This window comes from Thermobia domestica, chromosome 16 (genome assembly GCF_964235325.1).
Source record: "Thermobia domestica chromosome 16, izTheDome1.hap1.1, whole genome shotgun sequence".
Classification (NCBI taxonomy): domain Eukaryota; kingdom Metazoa; phylum Arthropoda; class Insecta; order Zygentoma; family Lepismatidae; genus Thermobia; species Thermobia domestica.
In genome coordinates, this window is record NC_137469.1 from 79,519,545 (window position 1) to 79,540,687 (window position 21,143).

General features: G+C 36.1%; 1 protein-coding gene across 1 annotated transcript in view; it reads left to right on the plus strand.

Annotated features, from left to right (window-relative positions):
- Nucleotides 1–18,578: 18,578 nt before the first annotated feature.
- The window catches only part of Syn (synapsin), a gene marked incomplete in the record, with an annotated part of 97,556 nt that continues 94,991 nt past the window's right edge, over nt 18,579–21,143 (plus strand). The window contains 1 exon segment of the mRNA XM_081742658.1: nt 18,579–18,632.

Consider the following 21,143-nt stretch of genomic DNA (forward strand, 5'->3'; position numbering starts at 1 on the left):
CCTGTATAAATTACCTGCTTTTGCTTCATAGTTCTCATGTCAGAAATATAAAGAAAGTGTCATAAAATCTTTCAAACCATTGAAATAAAAATCAAGAATGATCTAAAACCATCTTGATCGCTATTTAATTTTTTCTTTCTTATATTACGGTACAGTGATAGCTCGATTACTTTGACCATCTTAAATGTTGATAGATTGATAAATGAAATTAAGTTTAATATCTATTAGTTGTCTTTAGAATCTTTTGATGCCTCCATGCAGTGTTGCCTTTCTATAGCTTGTTTCTAAATAACACCAACAACGTTTGGAAGGTGATTCCTGACACCAAGGTAAGACGAAAAGTATAGACCAACCTGGGTGCACATATGTTTTCTTTCGGAGTTATAGGCTGCCGAAAACATGAAAAAATAATCTTTAAAGGTTCATAAGGCATGATTCAGCATAAGTGTCGTGTGGTTTAACGTCATGCCAACACGGAACAAATTGCACGAGAAGCGCCACTAGGTCCTTATAAAGTGTGTTTATCAGTTTCTAGCCAGCTAGTTGTGGTGTAAGAGTGGGTGCACAATGAAGCGTGAAGAGTCAAAATACCTGAGCAAGGCGATAGGCAAGTTTTTCCAGAGCCAAAACGGCAATCGAAAAGCAACTTTAGAGCATTTCCGGAAGCAAGGTGTGTCTGACAGGACAACCCAGAGAGCCATAAAACGTTTCGTGGATACTGTAAGCACTGATCTAAAGCCGTCATACCGACCGAAACCAAACACCAAGCTAGATGCAAGGCTCAAGAGACTATTGGTCCAAAATCCATCATGCTCAGAACGTGAGTTGGCAAAGCGCGTGGGAACGTCGCAATCTACAGTGAATCGAGCAAAAAAGGAGGCTTGGGATTGTCACTAGGAAGAAGCAGCATAAACCGAAGTACGTGAAAAATCAAGTGGAGCGAGTCAAAGAGGTACAAGAAAACTACAAGGTGAGTGTTCCTAGTGGCGGAGAACATTTTTTTGTAATGGATGACGAAACATACGTGTTCGCGGATCCCAAAGAAACGGCTGGAACTGAGTACTATAGCTTAGTTCCAGGACATGCTATCCCATACGAAGCTCGAGTGCAACAAAAAATGAAATTTCCAGCTAAATACTTGGTTTGGCAAAACATTTCTGAAGACGGTAATGTGTCCGAACCATTCATTACCACCGGTACAATGAACCAGAATATATATAGAGAAGAGTGCATCAAGAAACTGCTGTTGCCAGTTTTGGGGAAGAAGAGGACCATTGGTAATGCATTATTTTGGCCAGACCTGGCAACTTGACATTATGCGGGTACAGTGTCCAAGCTTTTAGAGGACAACAACATCAACTTCGTTCCCAAAAACATTAACCTTCAAAATGTGCCCCAAAATCGACCTATCGAAACATATTGGGCACTATGCAAGGCTGAATACAAGAAAAGGAAGATGCCTCCAGAGAATTTGAATGGTTTCAAGCGCGTGTGGGCCACCATTTCCAAGCGAGTGGCAGAAAAGTCCGGAAAAAGGCTGTTCGTGAGGATCCGCAACAAGCTGGTGGAGACCTACAGGCATGGACCCATGTCAACCAAGTTGTAACATTTTCTTGCAGCGCTTTGTACCTTCTGTTCGTGCAGGAAAGAATAAATAGTTTATCGTAAGTATGGCGATTTCTATCTTGATTACAATTTCGCGACACTTATGCTGAATCACACCTTAGCTCCAATACTATGATACCTACAGTAGTCAGATCAAGTGAGTACTTCAAATTATATGGCCGTAACCAAACTCTTTCTATAAAAATTGACGCGTGAGTACCTTAGGATTCTGAAACATGGATATTTGGATAAGGCACATACTAGTTCCTAAGTGAAGTCTTGACCCGACTACGATAGGTCCCATAGTATTGGAGTTAAGTTCATTTTTTTTCATGTGTTTTATGCAGCGTATAACTCCGAAAGGAAGCATTTGTACACACAGATTCTTCTATACTTTTCGTCTTATCTTGTTGTCACGAATCACCTCCCATACGTTGTCGGTGTTGTTTTGGAACACTCTGTATAAAGCAATAATCCAAAAATTCCCTCCATTACTTCCGTACATTAAACACCATAAACAACAGCTGTACATCAATTCAATGCTTGTTTTATTGTGATTCGAAAGATGTATAACTTATTTCAGCTTCAAGTGGAAGGCTTTAAAAAAAGTTTTGTGAACGCTCTTGTAGAGTTGTTTAAGCATATTATAAGAAATGCAAATTGCTATTCTCAGTTGGAGTAATGTGTAACTTACAAAATATAGTTAATATGTGTTAGTGTACTTTTATACTTTTCGGTTTAGTTTCCACACAATGTTAGCACGTTACACGTCACAAAAACATAAATGATACGGAGATACAATAGGGTATCGTCGCGATACCAACAGTCACAAAACTTTTGGAATCATGTTCCCTTCTCCGATGAAACTATTTTGCCAATTCTTCCTGAGCGGCCGACATTGAGACATTAGATGTAGAACCAGTAATTAAACAACATAGTCACTGCAATTTCACTCTCCTACGGTGAAATACCGTGTCGTAAGTGTAATAGTGTAGGGTACAATTTGGACAGCTGGTCCATGAGCCTCAGTTTCTGCAATTGATACATTAATGCTGCGAAATACATCGAAGTGTTGCAAAATAAATTGCTACACTTCTTTGAAACAGGGAAGCTATCGTAGGTTGCAATGCAATTCATGGATTATGCGGCAACATGTTATAGGCAAAGATGGCCATCCACTAATACGGATCGGTAAAATTGTTTCGAAGATCTCGGTGGAAAACTACTGCCTTACGGAATACACTATATTTACAGAATTCAACTAAATTGTTTAATCTTGCATTAAGCAGTGTCTACTATATTATACATTCTTTGAAAGTGAATGTTAACTGAATATTGGATCAGTTATAGAGAATGTAAACGTACGTCTATAAATATAAAATTAGAAGAAGGTACTTTTCTACTTGTACTTTGTAAATATTGAAGTAGCACTCGGGAGCAGGGAACGCCACTGTATGTATGCACATTTCTGGGATATTCCAATCACTGCATTTACAGTTGATCACCCGCAGGAAAAGTAGTGTCTAACATTTATGTGATAAGTAGTAATCCTTCTACGTACTGAAAAAAAAGTAGTTTCTAAAACTTTAATGAAATAAAAATCTCTTAGCACACTTGAAAGAAATTCGAATCAACTTGCATTATTTCTTTTCGATGAATATTAGATTGTAACTCACGAACACTATATGAATTAATAAGTGTTTTGAACTTTGGTTTTCTGTCATGCAAATTAAAGTAAAATGAATGACAAGGAATTCTGAATTTCTTACTTCTCAATATTTTCTTCCCTTACATCCCTGAAATCGATTTTCTATTAATGCATGTACATGGTGTAGATAATATCAGATACATAGAGCACTCAATGAAATTAACCGAGTTATTTTTATTGATGTCACAGCTCGTTAGTGGAGCTCGTGCGTCAATTACCAAGACATGAGTAAGCGAATCCTCTTCGTCTGCATAAATCAGTTATTGTAATTTGACAGATAGTACGATCTTACCAAGAGTTAGAAGCTTAGAAAGTATCTATATGCAGATAAAATCAGGTGTAAGGCAATAACTAAAATTTTCAGTTTGTAATGGGAAGGTCTCGGATACAGAGTACGCGAAAAGAACACTGATTGTAATGTTTTACAGATATATTCAATTTTTTATTTTTCCAATCCTACCAGGAAAATGTTGAAATATTTCCTTTAAAGTAACCATGTTTTAAGTAGATTATGGCCAACTTCTTACAAAAAATTGAAGCCGTGTCTTCCATAATCACACAAGTCCAGCTGAAGAGATATTGAGAAATTCAATAAAAATTGAATATTTGTTGCAAATGTGAACTTGGAAATCAGATTTTTTCATACTTATTGACATTTGTTATTCAGCAAAGAGTAAGTATGAAAAAATCTGATTTCCAAGTTCACATTTCCAACAAATGTTCAGTTTTTACTGAGTTTCTCAACATCACTTCAGCTGGACTTGTGCTGTTATGGAAGTCACGGCTTTAATTTCTTCCCATCTTTCATTGACCATATTCCCTACGTAAAATGGTTCAATTATGCACGGCATCAGAATTGAGGTTTGACCTTGAACACTTATTCTCAAGTCGACCAACCAGCTTGCAGTGACGTTGCCAATCCTAAGATATGGGACTTTGATTCGGCTGACATGTTGTGAATTCTTAGTAACACGAGAATTTTGACGACGTAAGCTGTTCGAATACAACGTAAAGATACGCCAAATGATACGAGGAACATACATATTGTTATGTAACTGAACTTAAAATATTTCAAACCCATTTCCCAACAATGATGTATTGTTGGTATCATAAGGTCCAATGTAACACCCTGCTGAATTGGCAACATTGCTTTTTTATTTAACATATGGCTTGTTACCAGTATGGAACCCAAATAGTTTGTGCGAGTGGAAAGAAATCAAACGTTTCAGATTGAAAACCACCTATTTTCAACATTTTTCTTCTCTTTCAGTTTTTTCCTATTTTTACTCATGAAAAAGTTGTTTGGACTTTTAAAACATCCGGATACATGCGTAAAATGCAAATTTTGAAACTAAAACATCATTTTGCTTTATGAAGATGTGTCATAATGTAAATTAATCATTCAAGTACGTATTAATTTGTATAATCGTATAATTTGCTTATTTAATTGTTTCCATTTTAAGATAAATTTTCAGCGATCTCCCTCGTGGCTAAGCGGTTAGCGTCCGCGCCTTTGGCGTGGGAGATCCGCGTTCGATTACCAGCGGGAGCTCATGTGATTCGGATTCCACATTAATCAATAGGTCCACGTCTCATATAGACTCGCTGCTGAAAGTGACGCTAAACTAAAATCAACTCAACTCATTTAAATTTTCAGTACTGAATCATTTTGAAACACATGACTGTAAATTAACATGGGATTTGAAATACGCATTCCCAGGAACTAAACTCTAGGTTCCAACACCAAAATCGAGAACTAACAGATTTAGCAACGTGATTTTTTTTTTTTTTTTGCTTTATATATATTTCAGTATATCTACGAGGATGATTCAGAAAGTAATGCCTCCAAGGTGATACCTTTATTTGTGTTGACAGATAGCACCGATATAGGCATCAGTGGAAACCTTACAAAGTCATACCTTACAAGTGGTGGCATCATTTTTCAACATACTCCCCATTACGGACAACAACACACTTGCGCGAACGCAAAACAAGGTTTTTCATGTCGTCGGCGAAGAATTATTGTGGCTGCTGGCGACACTGATATCGAACTGTTGCTTCCACCTCCGCGTCGCAACTGTAGAGTTGGCCCTTAAGAGTCTTCATCCCGGCGAAATTAAAATACCGCTAATTTTACAGTAATTATGTGATATGTTCAAATAGATAAAAGATAATCGAAATGTGGAACAAGAGCGCCCTAGACAATATTATTTTACATGAGAAACCGTTATCACGACTCACTTATCTGCTTTCGATTTCGAGCCATTTTGAAAATCGGCATTTATTTTCGCGTTTCTAAATGGCTGAAAACGGAAAGCCGCTAGGTGACTTGTGATAACGATACCTCACGCAAAATAATATTGTCTAGGGCGCTATTGTTCCATATTTCAATTATCTTTTATCTATTTGAAGATATCACATAATCACTGTAAAATTAGCGGTATTTTAATTTCGCCGGGATGAAGACTTAAGTTTGGGGAAGAGCCAAAAGTAGCAGGGCGCAAGATACGGACTATAGGCAAGAAGAGACATAATATCAACAACATTTGCAACTTTGAAATTTTGGTGAAGAAGAGGACGTGTGGCGCTTCGTCGACAGACGTTTCGTTTCCGGGTCGTAATGGCGTATCCATGACTCGTCGTCGGCGATGAATGTTTCTGGGTGCAAACCTTTCGCAGTCAGATATTCAATAATAGCCCGCTGTTTCAACCTGACATTATCACTGGGTGGCATGGCTTGCTCCACTACTCTGGAACGAGAAAAAATAAGAAGGTGAAACAAGTAACATTCTCTAGCTTAAACATCAGTACAGTTCAAAATGTTTGCAGTACTATTGACCAAGTAGTGGGCTTGGAGGCATTACCGGTATTTTCTGAATCACTCACATATATATTTTGCGCTCTAAATTTCTCCACAAAAATTAGAAAATTATGTATGAAACATATTTCTATCGTAAGTAACAATGATGTCCTCAATATTCGCGTGCTAGCATTAGAAGTTTTTAAACGGAAGAGGAGACAATATAAAAACAGAAGATTACACGTTGCCAGCAACAAGTGATATTAAAATTGTATAACTTCGAACCGCTCAATATTTTCTAAGATGATAGGTGGATAGGTTAAGCAGACACGCAATCCGTATTCATGTGGGAATTTCAAAACGTGTTTTAAGGAGAAAGAAGATTTTTATTATCTTCCAGATTTCAATATGTAAATTCGAGAAAGTTTCCATTTTTCAAGATCGCTTCCCTATCTAAATGTGTCTTCAATATCTCTATATTTTCTGAACTAAAATTAGACGACATGAAACTTGAGTGGAAATTTAATTATGGTCACAGATTGTTCGTTTGTAGCGTGTCTTGTGGTGACTAATTAAATGGGTCACTACGGGCTGTCGTGTTCAAGTCCCAAGACGGGTTAATTTTCATCTTGTCGTGTGAATTTTACTTTTATGTACACGCGTGCTTAGTGCACTCTGTAAATAAGCTCCTAAGCGTAATGATTTACTCTTAACATAAAAGAAGCATGTTCTTTTGAAGTGCTAACATAATTTTATTAACACAAAGAGAGACACTTATATACTAAGTCCTAATAAATTTTACCCTTAAAATTACGGAATTTACCGTAGCGTTAGTAATGAAAATTAACGCGTTGGATCTCTGTTTACAAACTTCTATACGATTATGGTAGAATTATAACTTGTTTCTTTCAAATTACGAGATTAAAGTATTACACATTTTTAACGACGGAAATCTGGATTCGCTTCCCATTGGAAGTACTGTGGTTCAGATCACAACTTAACCTTAAAGTTTTCTTTTGAAGCTTTCTGCCTACCAGGTGCGCATGTAAAAAATTTTCTTGCGAGAAGACCACACTTTTGGGTGGAGGAGGATTCGATACGTCTATGTATGTCTTGAACCTCAGTTATTCTGCACTAGATAAGACTATAAGTAATTGTAAAATATGTCCCCTATATTTCCAGAACAAATGATAGAACTAGAGTAATTTTATTTTTAAGAAAGAAAGAGAACAAATGAAGTGTAAAATCAAATATTTAGGCTACATCAATCATTTCTCTGTGAAACAAGTATAATTGTGTTGAGAAAGAGTACAAATGCTAATTAAGTTACGATTTGTGTGTATGTGTCTCTGGAGCCGATGAACCACCCCACTCACACGTAAGTCCTCCGTTGCTACTCACAGGCAGATTCTAACTCGCTCATTCCAATGCAGTTAGTTGAGTGTTTAGATAGAAGTCTTTAGAATTATTTCTTCCCAACTAGAGGCACATCTGATACATTGAGTACAGGAGAGCTTGTTTTTCAATTACTAGTAAAAGAAAATCTCTCAGTTTAACGTCAATCTAATGTGCTCTTTAGGCTAAAGGAGGCAATGATTAAGACAAGTGAATGATGATGGAAGAATTGGTGGAATGAGAATGTGGTAGGAAACAGGAGTAAAACCTCGAGAAAACCTATAGACACAATGTTATCTACCACAAACTTACTTGGCTAGAAATCGAACCAGAGACCCTATGTACCAGAAGTAAGCGCTCTGCCACTGTGCTACAATTTATTGATGATAGGGTTATGATGTTAAGACTTAAAGGGAAAACGAAGGATCTAGTGGTGATACAGACATGCACCGACGACTTCGTACGCAACAGAAGAAGTAGAGGAAAATTATGAGAAAATAGAAGAAATTATAGATAGGGAGAAGAGAGGTGAATGCGTAATTGTAATGGGAGATTTTAATGCAGTTGTGGGAGAAAAACAGGAAGGTAGTATCGCAGACAAATATTGTTTAGGTGAAAGAAATGAAAGGGGAGAGGGACTGGTGAATTTCTGTAGACAGAATTCACTAGTAATTGGGAACACTTGGTTCAATCAGCACAAGAGAAGAAGATATACATGGAAATCACCAATAGACGGCGGAAGATATCAGATAGACTATATTATGATTCAGGACAGGTATCGGAATAGCTTAAAGAACGCGAAGTCTCTTCCCGGGGCTGATATTTTCTCTGATCATAATCTTGTGCTGGCCGAAGTAGATATTCAACTGAAAAATGTAGGCAGAAGAAAAGTAGGTAACAAAGTGTTGAATACTGTAAAGTTGAAAAACGAGGAAATAAGACATCTTTTCGTTGAAAAATTCGAAGAAAATTGTTCAAACGAGGAAAGAATAGGCGCAGGTAGTAACGCACGGTGGGAACATATTAAACGTAGCTTACAGCAGGCTGCAGAAGAAGCAGTAGGTTACCGTGAACACAAAACTGCTAAGAAACCATGGAACACAGAGCAGATGTTGCAGAAAATGAGAAAGAGGAAGATGTGGAAACAGGTTGATACAGCAGAAGGCAGAAAGATGTACAGAAAGTTAAATAATGAATTACGAAGAGAAACAGACAGAGCGAGGGAAGAGTTTTACCAAAGAAAATCCGAGGACATAGAAGAATTAGAAAGAGTTTGGAAATATGGGGAAATGTACAAGGAGGTGAAATCTATGGAATTTCGGAGGAAACAAGGGGTTATTATGATGGCAGTAGAAAATAAGAATGGGAAGGTAGTCAAGGTGGAAAGAATACGTTGAAGACTTATAGAGAGTAGGGATAGACCGTGTAGCCTAAATGTTGAAGTAGGCGAGTATGATAAAGGATTTAGTATTCTTCGGAATGAGTTTGAAAAGGCTATATCCGAGATTAGGAATGGAAAGGCAACCGGAATAGATAACATACCAATCGAATTCATTAAAAATATAGGAGACAAGGGAAAGAAAGAATTGTGGCGACTATGCAATGAAATATATGAAACAGGAGAATGGCCAAAAGACTTTCTGAAAACGATCATGATACCGATGGCTAAGAAATCGAACCCAAAGAGATGTGAGGATTACAGAACTATTAGTCTCATATCTCATGCAGCTAAAATTCTGCTCCGAATACTGAACAGAAGGTAATATGAAAGAACAAATGAAGTTGAGGAGGAGCAGCTCGGGTTCAGAAGAGGCAAGGGCACAAGAGATGCAATTGGATTGTTAAGGGCGATCGGTGAAAGTTTTATAGAAAAAGGGAAAGGTGTATGTTATATTTATTGATCTAGAAAAGGCTTTTGACCGCGTGAATTGGGAATTGTTTTTGGGAGTTCTAACGAAGATAGGGTTGGAATGGAAAGATAGAAGACTCATAAGAAACGTATACATGAACCAACGAGTAAGTGTTAGGAGTGTTAGGAAGAACTGACGGAAGAGAGTGCAATTGGCAGAGGAGTTTGCCAACACTATTTAATGTCTATGCAGAAGAGATAGTGAAAAAGAGCCTATATGATGATGATGGCATTTCGGTAGGAGGTAGAATGATTAGATGCATAAGATTTGCAGACGATATGGCGCTTGTACCAAAATCTGAAAAGAAAATCAATAAAATGTTAGAAAAAATGAGAAAGGGCTTTGAAGAATATGGGATGAAAATAAATGTTAGAAAGACAGAAGCCATGGTGATTGGAACGAAAGGGTCTGTGTCAAATGTAAAAGTAGGAGGGGAGAAAATAGAACAAGTAAATAGTTTTCGATATCTAGGTAGTATTCTTAGTAATAACATGAAGTGCGTGAAATAAAAGCAAGAATAGGAATGGTGAAAGAAGCCTTTAGGAGGAAGAAAAGTCTGTTTTGTGGGACCTTGAATAAAGAGTTGAGAAAAAGACTCATAAAATGCTTTGTGTGGAGTGATGTACTGTATGGAGCGGAAACGTGGACATTACGTAAAGGTGATGAAAATCGACTGGAAGCCTTCGAAATGTGGGTGTGGAGAAGAATGGAAAGAATTAGTTGGGTAGAGCGGAAAACGAATGAGTGTTAGAAGTGGTGGGTGAGAAAAGAACACTTTTAGATATTATTAGAAAGAGGAAGAGAAACTGGTTGGGACATTGCCTAAGAAGAGATTGTATCATGAGGTACGCCCTAGAGGGTATGGTGGCGGGAAAGAGAGGGAGGGGCGAAGGAGACTACAATTAATGGATGATATAAAAACAGAAAGATCATACGCGAAGATGAAGAAGTTAGCGGAGGACCGTGGAGCATGGAAGCTTCTCAGCTGTGGGAAGTGGCCTGCTAATAAAGGCAGAATACCTATGATTATGATCCCTATATTGTAATTTATATTTTCAAACACAAAGAACTGTTTCACTTCAATGAACCGTGAAACAAACTGCAAGTACTTGTCTGTTCATGGATTACATTATTTTTTTATTTTTTTCATTATTTTTCGCTCATGCATTATTCCATGCGTTATACATGTATCTCGTTACAAAACGTTACTTTTTTTTATTATTTGCAGCATATATTGTTATGTTTGTTTTGGATTGTTAATAGTTTTCTAAAAGCTTTAACAGTTACATTGTGAAACCAGTGACGTTGTGAAGCAACATGTACACCTTTTAACCAATTAAAAGTAATTTAAATTTTGTCTAATAACAAAGTTTGTATGCTGTGTTACTCATGTTTCAACGAATTAACCGCGGGTAGGGTATATGTTTCTTAAAAAAAAAAAAAATACAGTATATATTAGTGATTGAATTATTCATTTTGGAAATTAAAAAGTTTTTCTTAACATTTATTATTAATATTATTATTAAATATTTATAAACATTTGCCAGTGCGACATTTTGATGAATGAGTAACTGCTATAGAATCTTATTTAATTCTCCAAGTAATACTTCGTTTTAACATATAAAACGTAATGTATTTTCTATATCAGGGATTTAAGTCACACTTATGTTTGAATAATACATTAAGATGTAAAGAAATGCGTTCTGTGTTATTGTCTGCTTTCCTACAACACAATTAAATTTAAGTTATTACGAATTATAGGCTGTATGTAGTTTATTTGTCCCTAGAAACATTTTCTTCTCCAAGTTCTACTTAAGTGTGTGAACTGCAAGAATGAACTGTGAAGAAATAACTTGATAATATATTACTTGTTTCTGCATGATTGTAATTCTTTCGCTGATCTATGGGATTTGGTTATTACACTTACAAGGAACATCACCCAAGTGTCCGGCTCCGATTTCAATGATTTTTTTCTGATAGAGGGCATGTATGCATTATTTGTGATGACAGAAATTTTTGCCATGCATGTTTTCTATTTTTTTTAAATAATTTTTAAGAGTTGTAGCGTGCTTATTAGAGATTACTGCAGAAGTTCCTTACTAGCATTTGTAAACGGAGCGTTAATGAAAAAAGTGAAAAATAACATATAAGCCTAGGAGGAAGTCGTATGATAGGTATGATAGGTATGACGGCAGCCATCTTAAAATCCGCCATTTTGAATTAAGGTCAAGTTTTTAAAATGGAAATAGGGTAATACAAATACATAATTTCGGGCTAGAATTGAAATCAGGAAAACAATGATGAAGTTAGTTTTAAGATACGCACATTTGGGGAAAACTTACAGGCATATTAATTGTTTATACTTACTGTGTGCATAAGTCCCTTACCTCTGCTTATACCCCGCGTATTAATGATAATAAGTAGATAAAAGCTTTGGTGATACAAAATGAAATGAAATGAAATTTTTCAGTTTTACATCCCACGGTTATGCCGGCTAGGCTAAAGGAGACAGTGATGATGATAAATGAGTGAAATGGTGGAATGAAGAAAGTGGGAGGAAACGAGAGAACCCCGAGGAAACCCAAGCTCACGGTGTTTGTACACCACAAAGTTCACTTGGCGCAGGCTGGGTAATACATATTAGGCCTAAAGGAAAGTGGTACGGTAAGGGTAACCTTGACTTTAGCCATCTTGAAATCCGTCATTTTGAATGAAAGTGAAATTTTGAAAACCATAGCATGTGATATCTCATTTTAATAGCAATTTTTTTCAAGAAGCTAAAAGTATGTTTATTGTTGTTCTGGACGCTGGATGCTTATCGCAACACTATTCATGAACTGACAATTCGTAACTCTTAAAAATGTAATAAATTTAGAAAATATGAGCCATGGAACAATTGTAAAGTGCCAGTAGGAATCTTAAAACATGCGCTGAACATTAGGAGTGTTGCCAATTTGAAAGATCGAATAATGGACGTTTGGTGCACATTAGAAGCAGTCCTAAATTCATACTACTAACTATCTATAGAACAGAAATAAGCAAATAAGCGTAGTGCAAGGCCGAACCCCCTGCCCCTTTGCCGCGTTACGTAACATGTGGACGACCCCTTATTACGAGAAAGTTTCCTTGGCCGGGTGATTTCTCGCAACGGTGAAGTGAATTGGCCAGCCAGCTCTTTTGATTTAAACATCATGTTATTTCATTCTGTAGGAGTATGTACACCAACAAACCAGGATCACTTCCATAGCTCAAGGCCAAGATTTAGCGTGTAATTTCAGTGCAAGCATGCCGAAAAGTTATGGAAAATTTCATTGAAACAACGAGGATGTGTCTGCATAGGGCATTTGAGTAAGTAATATCATATTTCATACATGATCACAGGTAGCATACATTGCAAAAATACAGGGCGCTCCAAAATAATCTTTCCCACTTTGAACGCGTATAAGTCAATGGGATAGGGATAGATAGAAAGATGCAGTTTGCAGCATTTGTAAGTATGTAATATATAAATTACTTCATTTCATTATTAAATTTTTATGTTACTATGCACTCAAAACTTGCGTTCTTTTTGGAAATAGTTTGACTGCTTTTACACTATCTTTGAAATATTGAGAAACTCGAATGGTATTGAAAAAAAAAACATTAAGAATTAGGATTATCATTAGGATTCTGGGCGTTTGATATCTATGGCAATGTTAGCTAGTCACATATATGAGGGATCACGTCTCTCAGCGATCATATTGCCCGGGAAATTGGGGAGGAAAAAGGGATGGGAAAGAAGGAAGCGGCCTAGGACCGTTATATTACGTACGCCATTTACCTGATGTGAATGAGGAATACCAAGGAAAAGCTTACTCTGGATGGTGACCTGGAATGATTATTTACACATTTTGGAAGTAGTGTCCCTACCGGGAACCGAACCTGGGATCGCTTGCATAAGAAAAAGCATTCAGCCAACTTCTCGTAAAAATATCCTAGACATGTCTAGACTGGTACATAAAGAAAGGGAAACATACGACGATTTATGAAAAGAAGTTTTGAAGTTTTATTTATACATTTTTCGCGACCGAATCCGTCCTTGTACGTGAGCTGTCTCATTTTATTCTCTGCAGATAGAAAAATACGTCCCTTGAGAGTAGATAGGTATGTGTGCCTTTCTCTCTTAACTTTGAACGCTGGCCACACCGCTGAGTTTTGTGTCAACCTAGGAAAAGCAAACCATGAGATTCCTTTTCTTTTATTATTTTTTTCTTTCTTCTCTATTTCTCTCACTCTCTTTCTTCATCTCCCTTTACCTCTTTGCTTTTGAAAAAGCATTTTACTCGTACACGTAACCTCTTTTTCTTGCTCGGTTGCGAAAATGTAATCAAGCTAGCTTTCGGAAAGGTACTTTGGGTTTACAGGAAAAGTTGTTAAATAACTTAGATTTTTTTTCGAAATTCTTTTTTCTTTTTTCACAAAGTTACTCTGTTTTCCGAAAGCGGCGACAGAAGTTAATTTCATTTCAACGCGTGTCGTCCTGATTTAATATCTTTTATTGGCAGGAGTTGAAACCATAAAAAAACTAATGTTACCTTTGATATATATATATATATATATATATATATATATATATATGTGTGTGTGTGTGTGTGTGTGTGTGTGTGTGTGTGATTTTAAATAAAATGTAAGAAGTAAAGCCAATTATAAAGTTTGAATATATCACAGAGGTGATATCCATGGGTGGTGACTTTGTAGGTTCAAATGGATAAGCAGTCATGTACATAGAAACTTCCTTAATTTGGTAGTGTAATTCGTAAAGTGTGTTTCTGCGAGCAAGGAGAAATACCCTTAAAATACTCATGGAACAAATTCAGCAGATGTTTGTAACCTCTTGTTGCGGACAAAATTCACATACTTAAACTGTTTTACACACTCATTGGCGAGGCTAAAATTAATTTGCTACGTTTATTAGATGTACGGTACATGACTTATCGTCTAAAATGCCCACGCTTGAACATGTGCGGTCTTCCCAGAAATGTATGTACTTTAGGAGAGTTTGTCCATTAAATAATGTTTTGCCCTGAACAGTAAAATAGGACTAACAGTATCAACAATGGTTGCATGACAGGAGAAGTTTAAGGTATTATCAGATACACTCTTTCATCAATTAAAGTGTGTAATTATTTGTATTCATTCTTTTGTTGGAGTTATTTACCACTTCTTCAACTGAGACCAGACAGTACTGAGACCAGACAACTGAGACCAGACAGACTACATTCTACAATTGTAGAAAATAAACTATTTACTTCTTCTTTCAATAATAACCGATGCTAATTAACATTATGATCATGACGCATTGAAATCGTCACTCAGAAGTAGCATGAAAGACCTCAATGAATCCAACATGAAATCCTTTGACGCCTTCCATGTTCTCTCAACTTATTTCCATTTGATCAGTACTTTTTTTCACTATCTTGAGAGCAAATTCGCCAAGTGAGCATTTGCTGAAACTACAATACTGTGTATTACAGAATACTGTAGCAACCTAACATCTTTCACTTTCACTATTGAGACCCAAGTTTTGCGAATGCATAATATAACGCTCTGATTAGACACGACAGACTCAGAATTTGAAATTGTTCGTAATTATTAAGTTATTAGTACTTTAACTAAGCTCTTATTGAACATGCTTTATCCTTTTGATGAAACCAAGGTCCATTGAAATGGATCTGAAGAAAAAATTAATGAAATCACATCATTAAAATTCCACTTCAGTTTCAGGAAAACCGAAATAATTTCCCATATAAATTAATCGGCTGAAAAACAAAGATCCTAGAGGCACTTAATACCGTTAATAAAGAGCATTCAGAACTTTTTTTCAGTATATCAGTAGCCGAAATGTCTGTTCTTCTCACGAGGATAGTAGGTCTGTAGAAAGTAATTTGAATCTTTTTTTTTCGCCTAGGGTACATATTTCAATGAAAGGGCAGTGATAGTGATCTATCTGACTTCTTATTTACAGTGTCAGTGTCAGTTTGAACCACATAAATGAGTTTCTATTTTATTCCTTAAGTGTTTTCACAGGCCATCGTTATAGTGACAAACACAGAACGGCATTTGTCATTTTTTTTTTTTTTACAACACTTTTTGGTTCTAACTTCGCGTCCACAAACTTTCAACCATTCATTACTTTATTAGTTAATAATCTCGTAATATACAGAAAACTCCGTTATCCGGACAGCGATATATTGTGTAAATATACGGAATCCGTATGTTTACTACGGAAATCTGTAAGGAGCATATGCTATCAATATGTTACAAACGTACTACCTTTTTCCCGCTGGATGTTACATCACGCTGCTGCAGGATGTCTGACATCTAACAGTCTTCCGTATATCACATACGTATACGTGTGTTACATACGTCGGTTATGTGTTACATACGTTGATCTGTATATGAGATCCTATACAGTTCTTTCTTTCATACGGAAAGTACGTATAGATGGAACACTTACACGGAAAGTATTATAAAACATACGGAAAGTATTATAAAACATACGGAAAGTATTGTAAAACATACGGAAAGTATTATAAAACATACGGAAAGTATTATAAAACATACGGAAAGTATTGTAAAACATACGGAAATTATTATAAAACATACGGAAAGTATTGTAAAACATACGGAAAGTATTGTAAAACATACGGAAAGTATTGTAAAACATACGGAAATTATTGTAAATCATACGTTTTCAGTTATACGTTTGCTGCAGGATATTATATATAGTCATACATTAAATCCAAAAGCTACAGGATCTACGCATGTAACCTACGTTTTTACGTACGCCGCATACGCTTTTTCTCTGTGTAGTTGGATATTTAAAGGAGAATCGTAAGTACAATCGGTTGTAATACAATCAATAGCATTAAAAGCTTAGAAATAAAGTTTAGATGTGTTTAAAGAGCAAAGGAGAATTGGTTGCTATGCAACTCAAATAAACAAAAACATATTTCCGTTAAATTGTTTTGTATGTTAACATTGGAATGCCGTTTAGTGATACCAATCACAAACATTATAAAATCCCATCTCGAAATTCCCATTTTCCTCTAGAGTTTTCCATGCTATTCAAAATTTTCAAAAAATATGATACTGTATATCACTCACTTTCTTCAATATATGAGTGAATTGTCCGTAAATCCCGATCTTTTGTATAGAGACAATTGAAAATGTTAACAAGAAAAAGTAGGGTATATTTCGTTGTCGAAATGCTATTTCACCACGATTTTATGCTGCAGTCATTGCCGAACGTAACGAAGCTAGACAAGCTTCATTCTGCATTCATTTCATGTGGAACGTTTTGGAAGTTTGTTGTTTCTCGTTTGGTATTTTACTTCTTCTCTTATTATTATTTTTTTAAATACCAGCGTACAAAGTACGTTTCTTAGCGCTTGCTTTTTGAAACTCTCAAGTCACTGCATAAATCATTTCCATACTAGTAAGGGTTTTATAGTAACAAAATTTGACAATTAGCACTGATTTAACGTTTGTTGCAGTCCACTTTGCGACCAAGAATTTTGTCGGCGCCCATTAAGTAAACAGATGAAAAACTCACATATGCTACCAATTTCTACGAAAATTCACTTTATCCTTATTTGAGAAATTAATGTGAAAAATCCCACAAAATGGGATTTTCTCCACGAGTTGGCATGACTGATGCGGTTGCTAGGAGCATTTTCTTCCTCTAGGGAACATTATTGAGAAAACTAATGTGATAAAAAGTTAGGCCTGGTTAATTCATGTACAAAAATAAATAAATAAATAAATAAAATAAAAAATGAAAGTCGGTTCAGCTGTCTAGGTTGAGTTGATTCTCAAATATCTTTACATTCATTTCTATACTCTCTCTCTCTCTCTCTCTCTCTCTCTCTCTCTATATATATATATATATATATATATATATATATATATATATACTGAAACTCTTCAAACTGACATGTTGCAATACTCTTTCCCCTGACAACACTGATGCATAGAACGGAGGAAAGAATTTTAAAGAGGATCACAAGTGGAATGCAGGACAAAAATGTCCTTCTCTCCTCCTACCTTCTGCTTTCTTCCCTACTTGAAAAATGCTATATTATTTTGCTTAGTGAATCCTTTTCCTTCAACTGCAAAGCTCTGCTTTCTTTTAAGCCCCAAACAAAAGCATAATGGCACAAAGTTTCGGAATGTGTTGCTATTTTCACTGCTAGCTTCTCATTTTAGATAGTGGAAATTTACAACGAAGGGGGAGTGCAGGTGCACCTTTGCACACACCCCTAAATCCCTCCCAGTATTCGTCGCCTGAGATTAAACACCGCGTAAGTAACATTTCACCAACTTTACAAGAGAGACAAAAAACTGTTTGGAAACTAGCTTTAGCCTCATTATACGCAGTGTTACTTTTAAGGAAATAACAGAGCCATTTGTGCTGATATGGGTGTACTACTTAACCAGATTGTGCGCCATCATATGCTGATTCTAATGGTATTAAAAACTCAAATTCCCCAAAATTGGAGATACGCGGTGTTGAATCAGCCGACGATATATATATATATATATATATATATATATATATATACCAAGACGCATTTTCGATACATCTTCAATGTGATTCTTAGAGAAAAGCTCGATTTAAAAATAAATGTTTAACACTGAAATTTCTTATGTTATTGCGTACATTCCAAATGTGTATATAATTTGCAATTTTCTATTTAATTGAATCATCTTTCGGCTTGAATAGACTACTTCCACTCCATTGTGTCTAAGTTCAAGATAATACCTACAAGTTTAGCACAAGTAATCTGATATCATGTTTTTATTTTAAGATAGTGCGTGTCTTCAGTGAACGAATTTAATTGAAATTTATCTTGTACGTTCGTTAAATACGCAAAATAGAAAGTCATAATGAGGCTACCACATCATAACATTCACAGGAAACATCATCTCTTGAAACAATATTGCAAAATTTTGGTGTACATGTTCGAAAGGTAAATTAATCATATGGTGTGTTAGGCTCTTATCATGAAACATTTACTTCAGAGTAATTAATTTTAAGCTTACACGCAATCTCAAAGTGAGGCTTCTGTGTAATTCTAATGTCTATCTTTATTTCAGTACACGGAGTGTGACGTCTGATTTCACGAAGGTCAAGGACAGGTCAATCGTTAGATTTACATACTTAGTCAACTAGGTAAGCACATATTTATTTATTTATTTATTTATTATATATAAACAATTCCTTTACAAATTATATTCTTTGTAAAATTTGTGAATACGAATTGACACCCAACCCAAGCTCAAATTGAGCGAAAGGTCATGTTGTAAACATAATTGGATAACTCATCAGAATTTCAGAAATAATATTTGTGATAAGACTTACGTTTTTTGGAAACACATACTAACAAAATATGTGACATATAAATTCCTGTAAGCAAATACTAATATAGTTCATTTTGGGTGAGGAAAAAAACATTTGTGAAGAATACTGAAGATGATATAATTACGAGGGTAAGTCAAAAATTATTCTCAATTTGACATAACTCTTCTTTCATACTGACCTCTGTCCTAGTTTATTTTATTGTTATGCTGTTGTGGTCATGCTAAGAGAAGTTTGATCCTAATTCGTCCATTTGTCTTCCATTTGTTGCAGATAGATTATGGCCGTTCCATTAGAACTTTGCATCAAAGAGAAACAACGAGCAGTGATCCGGTTTTTGTAGTCGGAAAGTGTATCAGGAACCATGACTAATTTCCAGACGAAGTGCCCCTTCATCAATAACCACTCGTCTTCTAACAGAACTATGCCACGCGCGCGCTCAATGTTGTCATCATTTGTGTGCGTAGAGGGTGGTCCGGTTCCTTTCTCGTGCGTAACACTTGTATGGATCAGTATTGAATTTTTCAATGCATTCGTAGACACTCCGTTGCGGCAAGCAAGTTCCCAAATTATGCCGAAAGTCTTTGATGGATTGCGGACCCGGATACATCTTTTGACCACAAAAAACAGAGTCACTGCTCGTTGTTTCTCTTTGGTGCAAACTTCTAATGGAGTGGCCATGATCTATCTGCAACAAAAGGAAGACAAATGGAGGAATTAGGATAAAACTTTCATACCATGACCACAACAGCATAACAATAGCATAACGAGGACAGAGATGAGTACAAACAATGTAAGAATTGATACGTCAAAATTGCAGATAATTTTTGACTCACCCTCGTATTACTTATGACATTATTCACAAGAGACTTTGCTTGGTTTATTGGTTGACTTATAATGTAACATTCTTAGAGCACTAGAACTACATGATAAATGAATCTACACCTAAAATTGGAGCCGGTCTCTCAGCGAAAGCAAACGTGTCAGCGATAGACTCAGGAGAGATCTCTCAAAGTATGCTTAAATAGCTACATTCTATTTCAGTCGTTTATAGCAGTGCTATTCAACCGGGGGTACTTGAAGATGTTTATGTGGGTACGTAATCCTATAAAATAAGCTAACATTTATTGAATTATCATAGTGGAAAAAAATACATGTAGTTAAGTTGTGACTGCTCCAATTTTACGCCTAATTTTATTTTTCACTCAAACGCAATTTTTGCGCTTGGTGGTCAATAGTGGAGATAATCAAAATTCGTTAGTTCACCTTGTGTGTACCGTTCCTCGATTATGCTGCCACCTGTTGGTACTAAATAAGACAGTGGTAGAAGAAAAGGAAGAAGAGAGAATGGAGAAGTGTGTAGAATAATCAAGAAATTTGTGTATGTGTTGGCGCGAAGAATGACACATCATAATTACGTAGAATTTGAATCATGAATCTCGTTCCCAGAGTGTTTGTTTGGTTTTAACTGTGTAAAAACGCTGGAATTATGCGTGATATTTTACGCGTTGTTTACGAAATTGATTATTAATGTATTGGTGTACTTTACTATTACTCAACTAATTAATCTCAATGTAAAACTTTATTACGCTATATCTAGTGATCAAAAAACAGGTGAGCAAGAGATACCTTTCGGCGGACAAAAAAAAAAAAAAAATCGGCGCAGAAGACCAAGATGGACGGTAGACATGAATAAGTAGTTATCCGACGAAATTATTCTACAGCTTGTCGGATCTTTGAATCAAATGTGAAATATTCCTATCATAATGCACACACGATGCTGACGTTCTATTTCCTTGGCAGAAGAGGCGGTACGAACTTTTAATAATAGGCGATTAAGTGGATTTCGAAAAGGAGACGGACTTGTGCTTCGGGATTGAACATGCTCACGTGTAAAACAGGTCTGAGACATATTTGAATATAAGTTCATTCATTCCGCGAGTTAATCATTTTTGGGGCGAAAGTTGTGCAAGTGTATATGTAAAGGATCACGTACCGTATGTTTAATTTTAACAATAAATAGACACTAAAAGTACCTGTGATTTTATGTACCATTTTCAGAAACATGGTAGTCGTACTGTAAGTGCATGACGTTTGTTGTAACGAATATTTGGGAGTAGATGATTTTTAACCTGTACCCAACTCTGCATTTTAGATCTTCTGACAGATGCGGCCTTCCGAATCTGGACTGTAAGCGGTAAAGTTGGCTGTGTTTATCGGGGTCATTGGGCGACTACCGGAGAGAAAGGCATTATCTGTTCCAAATCCACAAGTAATCCAGTGCAAGGCTACATTGCTTGGGGGTGAGGAACTGGTCAGGCTCTG